Raw genomic sequence first — 8652 nt, forward strand, 5'->3', positions numbered from 1 at the left:
AGCGCACCCGCCGACCCTCGATCCTCGTCACCGGAGGCGACCAAACGCCCGGGTCAGTGCGTGTCCTTGCGAAAGTTTGGCTGGCGCGAGAAGCGTAACTCAGATGCCTGTCGAGCGTTGCACGCAAAGCACAGAACAAATTGTTAACGCAGACGAACATGAAGTGATAACGTCAAGGATCGCTTAGTCCTAATGCGCGCGTACACACTGCTTACAGGTATCGATATTATAGTTAATACAGAGGCGAAATACAAATAATGCTTTTTACGAGTGTGTGCACACGCCAATGCACATGCATGTGCAGGTGGAACGTACCTGAGATGGCAAAAGACAAACAACAAAACAAAGAAAGATTGAAAAACGACAGAACAAAAGGGAAACACTCGCGTCAAAAAACAATTGACCGGGTGTCCCAACCATCATGCAGCACGATTCAAGTATATGCAAATGCCATGCAGCTGGACAGAACCAAGGTAACGTTGTTTGCCGTCGCTTGGAGATACTCAGGTTATTCTCTTTTTTTTTTTGCATTCCGCCATATAGTTAGATGATTGGTCTTAATTAATTATTCAACTTCTCAAATAATATAATTATTTAAAAAGTGTCCATGACAAAATTGTAGAGCAACATGAAAGACTCCCGACACAGTTTTCTGTTGCTTAATACGCGCTAAATCAAAGTGTTTTTCCGAGCGTGAAAGAAGACCGCGAACACACCCAAAATGCCGCGCGACGGGCCTCTCGAGGCACTTTCGCACAGTATGCGAAACGTTGCACATCCGTTAGATAAATGCAGAGGAAATCGCGTAGCCATGTGCTGTGGTTGTAAAGGGTTCTTAGCAACGTACGCCTGCTCGCACCAAAGTTATGAAGCGTCGTGGGAGCTATATATAGGGCACAGGTGCTAACTTGTTTCGCAGATATAGAAACGACCTTTCTAATTAGAGTAATTACAGTACGCGTTAGCCAGGCGCTGATCAATCGCACCTGTAAGTTCTGCATGCGAACTTTCTTGCGAATTAATCAGAAATGGGCCTTTATTTAAGTATTTATGCCTCGCTATCGTGCTTCTCTTCCTGGCATAAGCGCGATGAGCCATCGTAGCGGTGATCGGTAAACAACAGCTTCAGATTTCGCGGCGGCACCCGGTCGTGCACTTGGTCCCCCGGCCACAACATATTACCGACCGTGAAATCTGAGAAAAAGTTGTATATCTCTGCAACCTCACAACGCAGCCTGGTGTTTGCGCTTTGGGCCTCGACTAGAATATGCTAACAGCATTGTCGATATTTATTTATTTATTTATTCATTTAAAATACTTTCAAGGTCGGAGGCCATTATAGAAAGGAGTTGGTGAACGTAAAAAAGATTGTGCAAGATACAAAGACATAATCAACGGGGTGTTTCATGAATGGTGGTATTGAAAACGTCGGTATCCAGGATGGCTGCAACGGTGGCGGGAAGGCGGTTCCAATCTTTGCTTGTGCTAGGGATGAATGCATTGCTACAAAGTTTAGTACGTGAAGACGGCACACCAACTTTGAAACTGTGGTCAGAGCGAGATGATATGTATGATGGTTGGGTGATAAGCAGTTCTTTCAACAAAGGGTTGTGGCAGTAGATTTTATGGAAGAGCGAAAGGCGGAATCATCTACGACGAAAAGAAAGTTCTGGCAAGTTATTTTCATTGAGGTAACGCTAGCATATCGGGAGTAGTTTAATAAGATGAAACGCGCTCCGCGATTTTGAATGGCTTCTGTGCTTTTTGAGTGTAATGTTAGCCGGGTCCCGAATGGCGCATGCGTATTCTAGTTTGAAGCGAACTAATGTTTTGTAGAGAGTTAGTTTCGCCAAGTTCTACTGGCTACTGCTACGGGCTGCTGGGGAAACGTTGTCTGAGATCCCGTGGTCCATAAACGTGGCCGGGTGTACCTAAATGGCATTACCTATATGGTGACTCATCTGTGCGTCTCACGGTCGCTGCTACTTATAGGGCTTGTTGCATCTGGGTCGCAAGCCCCAAGGGTAGCGTTGGCCTGGCGGCCTGGGGCACAACTGGAAGCATCCGAAGGTCCTGGCAAAGCACGAGTCGACTGCTAACAGAACAACTTGTTTATTCTAGCATCGCAAAAGAGCGGCCGGTCAGGTCGACCGAAGTGGAGAGACGGGAGAGCACGTTACTCGACGGAAGAATTCGGAGCCTCTCTCTTGGCGTCAGAGGGCAGCTGCTTTTATACTCTCGGAGCTGAGGCCAAGAAGGAACGGCTCTGGATGGGGCGCACGTGACGGCGGGGCACGGACACGCTGAGAGACACGTTGAGACAAGAAGTGACGCATCCGCCGGGCCGGCGCCGCTCAGACCTCCTCGCTTCACAGTTGGGGAGCTCCTCTCCCCGGCTGCCGCGCTTTGACAAGCGTGGGCACCAACATGCACACACACTCACACACACACACGAAGACACGTGGCATTGAAACATGCCTGGACGCGCTTGGCAGGAAGCGTTACGGCAGCGCTGAACGGGCCAAAATGTCCGCCGCTTTGAACGAAGCCCCGGCGTCCGTTGCATCCGCGCCGGCTATACCGCGCGTCGTAGGCGAAACGTAACAGGCTGCTGTAATCAGCGCTGGTTAAACTTGAGTGTCGTTCCACCAATCGTGCAGGCGCGAGGAGCGGCGAGAACGCCACATCTCGTGGAGTTCCCTGGACGACGACGACGAAGGAGCGGCCGAGGACGACCCGCGAGGCGCCGGCGTAGCTCCTGCGTGGCGCCCCGTCGCTGGCGCCATGAGCCTGCTGGTGGTCCTCTCGCTGCTGTCGCTGCTCGCTGTCGCTGCCACGCTGTGGGCCACGGGCTCACTCGAGTACGCAGGGCGCGGTGCGCAAACCACCGGGCAGGACGTCACCGCGACGACGCCGATGTTCGGAACGACCGCTCCAGGGTCAGCCGCCGAGGCATCCGTCCGGGATCGCGCAGACTTCGAGACTGGCGCACGGGCGCCCGCTGGAAAAGCAGGAAAACCAGCCAGAAACGCCGGCGCGCCCACGACGACGCTGACCGGCGACGCGGAGGCGTACACAGACACAAAGGCCGGCACGACGCGAAGTCGCGAACGGCGGTGGACCTATCGGCGCAGCTCTCGTAGAGAAACGCTCAGGACGACTCGAGTGGCGACAGAAAGTGCCAAGCGGAGACGCGCGCCTCGCGACAAGCAAGGCGACCGCGTTGCGTCGCTCTCATCCACGACGCCTTACCGCGATTTACGACGACGGCGGCGACCACCAGACGTAATTTCATCGAACAAACGACCTCACAAGAGAAAGGGCTGACTCGTTTAGCAGGTCTACTAATCAGTCTGCGCTTAAGTAAAGCAACCTGTATCCGCGTCGTGTCTGCGTATTCCGTGCAGGAAACAGTCGCGTTTCATCTGCACCATAATCGCCACCCGTTGCATACGCAGGTTATTTTTTTTCGAAGCGTCCTCGCTACCTTTCGAGGCTCCGGAGCAGTTTGCCGGCCGTAAGCATAAGAAGTAAAAGGCCTTGTCACAACAAAACGACATTTAATCAATAAGCTTTCAAATAGTTACATACGTAACAACTTTGAGTATGGAATAAACGCAAAGGCAGGCAACTTTATTCCTCAGCGCGGCACATTGACAGGTCATCTTCATATTGCACGCCACGTGGCTTTAGACGTTACAGTTGGGAAATGTTTCACAAAAGCGTCAACGCTTTTCTGAAGAAGCGCGAACGCCTAACAATGTATTGCTCTGAATCGTGCATGTGGAAATTTCTTTGAAGTAATGCATGTAGTTCCCGGAACTTCTACCTCTAATTAAGCGTACCATAGCCACGTATACGAGTTCACTTTTAATTCAGTGGTGTCCGCACTTGCACTGGTAGTTTCCTATATGTTTAAAATCTTCGTATACCTTTGAGGCAGTTGCCATTCTCGGCAGTGATGTCGGTTATTCGTGAATGTATGGTCACACTGGTGAGGCGCACCGCTTTTTCGAGTGTGGCTCCTCTTACTCAGACACCACCAGGACACGATACGCCCATATTTATCTGATGTTTAAAGCAACTTGGGTACTTTCTTACTGCGATTAACGTTATTTTCCTACTTCGGGCGTCTGGAGCTTATCCTTTGAACTTTAGCCGTGCCATCTGTAAAGTTAAATAGAGGGTATGGTATGGTACGGTAAAACTTTACTCTGGTCCTTTGGAACGCGCGTCAGCACGTAGCAGGCCGCTCTCACGTCGGTACAGGAAGGCCGAGCCTCTCTGCTACGTCGCGGGCCCGATGAACAGAAAGTGAGAGAGGCAGAATGAAGAGATGCCTCAACCTGGCCCGATGGACAGCCGATAACTGCGCTTTAAGATCGGAGTGCTTAGGGCAGCCTCCCATTTGGACGACGTGACGCCGTCGCGTAACGCGGGGCACCGCCAGAACACGTGTTCTAAGTTAGCTACGTCTGAGCATAGCTCGCAAATATTGGTTGATTGTATCTACGGGCAGATTCCGTGTAACAGTGTGGAGTTAGAGCATGTCCATACCAGGAGTAACCTGAGTGTTAAAGCATGTGGCGGAGGATATCGTCTCCATCCCATGTAAAAATGTTTGGTAAGTTCGTTACATGAGGAGGGAGGGTGCTGATTGTCCATAACCTCAGTGCAGCGCCATCCGGTAGCTACGCGGTCGACGACTCCTTGTGCAGCTCTGTGGGCCGACTCGTTGAGGTTTGGTGGTGCGCCCTCGACTTGCCCCATGTGTGCGAGGAACCAGATAATCGTGTGGGACTTGATGTCCTTGTCCCACAGAATCCCAGGACCTGCTCCGAAACGGTGCCTTTGGCGAACGCTCAGACAGCCGTCTTCGAGTCGTTGTACATCGTGGTCCTTCTGTCGTCCAGCAGGGTCAGTGCTATTGCCACCTGCTCCGCCACCTAGGCCACCTAGTTCGTGATTTTCCCATCGTGATCGATGCCCTCCGCTACGAACGCCGTCCCGTCGGAGTACCGGGCAGCATCGACAAAACAACAATCCCGAGCCTGTTTGTGAGCCTCGACCAGTAGAGCCTTGGCCCTAGCTCGTCTCCGAACAACGTTATGTTCGGGATGCACGTCGCGTGGAATTGGGGCGACGACGATGCGTTTCGGCTGTTCCCGAGGGAGACCGCAAAAGCGAGAGTCTATTTCCGCCGGAGGAACCTCCAGCTCCCGCAGGATGCTCCTAACCGCTTCGGTGGTGGACAGACAGCCTAGCGTATTGGGCTCTCTCGTACGCTTCCACAACCTCTTTCAGCATGTTGTGCATGCCGAGACGCATTCGTCTCTCCGAGCTTGTGTACATGGGGAGCCCGAGGGCACTCTTGATAGTCTTCCTGATCAATGTGTTGAGCTTGACTCTCTCCGATCTTTGCCAATTGTGCATGGCCGCCACGTAGGTACAATGACACATCACAAAGGCGTGCATCAGTCTCACGTGATTGTCCTCTGCAAGACGCTGCTGCCAGTTGGCAACTCTCCGTACGAGTCTGATGACATTATCCGTTTTCTTGGCTAGTTTAGCTGCCATAAGTTTATTGGAGCCGTTCGATTCGATCGTCCTACCCAGGACCTGGAGGAAGTCGACCCTGTGGATGACACCGCCTTCACTTGTCCGTAGAGTGATGTGGACGTCCTCTACCAGCTTCCCACCCTTCTGTTTCGGCCCCTGCGTCTGGGTCTGTAAAGTTCTCATCTCCGCGGTGAACACCGAAGACCGGTAGGCTTGAGATATTCTTCCGTGATCTCGATGGCTTCCCGAAACGCAGCCTCCACCCGTCCGTCACTGCCTGCGGTACACCAAATGGTGATGTCTTCCGCATATATTGTGTGATTAATGCCGTCGATTTCGGAGTGTCTCCTCGACTGAGCGATCATGGCAAGGTTATAGAACATTGGGGATAGGACAGACCCCTGTGGCGTCCCTCTGCAACCCAGCTAAGAGTCCGAGACGAGGTCTCTCGCCCTGAGAGTGGCTTCTCCGTTCGCAAAGAGCGATCTCGTGTAGTCATGGAAGTGCTAGCTCAATCCGAGGTTGGAGATTTGGTTCAAGACAAAGGAGTCGAGAACGTTATCAAAGGCCTTCTCCAGGTCTAATCCGAGTATGGCTCTCGAGTCCCTGGTGTTACGGTCAATGACTTGATCTTTGATCAGCTTCATGGCATCGTGCGTTGAGAGTCCAGGCCGAAAGCCTATGATACTGTGTGGGTAAATATCCCGGTCTTTCAGGTATTGCGTGACCCTGTTTAGGATTGCGTCTTCGGGCACCTTGCCAATGGACGAATTTAGTGAAATCGGTCGGAGGTTGGGGGGTCGAGACTGGGGGGCTTGCCCGGCTTGGGCATGAGGATGGTGGCAGCCCTCTTCCACATTTCCGGCACTTTTCCGTATTTCCACATCTGGTTGATGACGTCAGTCAGATACTCCACCGACTTTTCATCCAAGTTGCTGAATGCCTTGTTTGTAACTGAATCCGGATCCGGGGCCGACCTGCCGTTTAAATCTTGCAGGACCCGCCGAATCTCCTCGACACCAAACTCCGCATCCAGCTCCGGATACACAACGCCTCCCTATTCTAGGACGGGGGACGCCGTACGGAGGCTACCGGTAAATACTTCTCGATCAACCTTGCCGTCACCTCTTCGTCCGAGGATTCTTGCCTGGCCCTGTGCAGCACTCTTCCCAGCATGCTCCGCTGGTTCGACTTGGTGTTGGTCTCATCCAGCAGATGTTTGAGGAGGTTCCAAGACCCCGCTCCGCATATGGCCGTCAATCGAGTTACATACTTCGTCCCACTGCTGTCTGGAAATGACCTTGCAGTGCACTTCGATGCTTCTGTTGACTTCGGCAACCTTCTTGTGGAGCCTTCGATTGAGCCGCTGGCCCTTCCACCTAGCCAGAAGCGATTGCTTGGCCTCGAGTAGGCGGGCCAGCCTGTCGTCCATCTTCGCCATCGGGACGTCCGTGCTAACGTCCTTGGTGGCGCACTCAATGTCTTTACTAATCTGTGCAATCCATCTAAATTTACTTTGATATTCAATGAGATCAGTATCACACTTGCGCTAAGCGGAGGGCCTATGAGAACAAGAATGCATGCTTCACTTCCACACACGTGCGTGCGTGCGCGCGTGAAGTACATGTACACAAAATGTATCTCTCCTTGATGCGTGGTCGCTCTGCCCGTTGCATCTGTCACACAGTGTGTGCTGCGACCGTAATCGACATTACGGCAAATACTGTCCAAAAACTGCATCTCCGCCTAGCGGCTGCGGCCACTCAAACAGACCTCAAACAGCAGCTGGAAAAGGCTTTGAGTTCCCGCGTAAAAGAAATGTTTTCTCGTATATTTGAATTACAATCCGAAGTTATCATTTCTGCAACTTGTGTGTTAGCGATAATTTACGAATTCTCCGACGCAATTTACTTTGAAAAATTGAATTCGTTCAATAAGGCCTAGAGGAGTGAGCATGTATGCTGCACTTCCGCACATATGCGTGCGCGTGTGACGTACGTCGCTTGTGGTGGTGGTGCTTGTCTAACGTATGCAACAGCTTCGCTGTACATCCACTTTCACACGTTGCAATGGAGGCGGTTTGTTTTAACTGCTTGGCCCGCGTTAGCAGGGTCACACGTACATGTCCGATGTTCGTACACTGGCGCTTTTAGGAGGAACCGAGGCTGCCGCGCATTCCTCTGGTTTCGATGCCTCGAAAGTGCAGGCGCATGTGCCGTAGTCATTTTTTTTATCCATGCCTCATCGTTGGCTGGAATGGCGCGCGATATACTTGGAAGTGCACTCGCGAAATACGATTTCAGCGCGGAGACGATGGAATGCTTTCTCGACGCCATGTTGAGAAACAAGACTAACGTTTATCCAGGCAAGGTTAACCTCGAGCCGACTTCAGTGACAAGTCGCTCGTATTTATCATACAGAGCCGCTATTGCGGTAGCGCACGACTTCGAGAACACGTGCCGTATTCTCGAAATTTCGCATTCTTTCTAGTCAACATTTTGCAAGTGCATTCTATTTGCCAACATTTGTATTATGCCAGCTGCGCTTGAATGCATCTTCCTACAACTCAGGTTTCTGGGCCTAGCCGCAGATGTATTTTTACGCTTTATTCAGGCTGACGGTTTGGTGCTTAAAACTAAGTAGAGAAACACACATATCCAACGCAATGTTACAATATAAATGACGCGAAGGTTGTTTGAGTTAGCGAGGTAGCAGCTGTACCGCATGACCCGAGCACAGCCTCGTTAGCCGTCTGCGTGCCCGGTGGCGATGTGTGGCACTTGTCGATCGAAGAGTCTTCGTGAGAGGCGTATGGGGAAGGCACTAGGAAGTACGACATGTCTAAGTACATTTACGGCGTCATAGCACTTGTGTCAATGAGGCACACACACCCTGGCGGACTGGCCAAGCATGGCCACAATACACAGTGACAAGTTGCGTATGGGCCTGACAACAGCAAGCACTGTTTGGCCACATATCCAGTGACCAGAATTGTACATCAGCATCACCACACTATTTCTTTTATGTGCACGGCAGGACGAAGACCTCTCCCAGCGATCGCCACTTAACCCTGTCTTGCGCTAGCTGATTCCA

This window comes from Dermacentor variabilis, chromosome 5 (genome assembly GCF_050947875.1).
Source record: "Dermacentor variabilis isolate Ectoservices chromosome 5, ASM5094787v1, whole genome shotgun sequence".
Taxonomy (NCBI): domain Eukaryota; kingdom Metazoa; phylum Arthropoda; class Arachnida; order Ixodida; family Ixodidae; genus Dermacentor; species Dermacentor variabilis.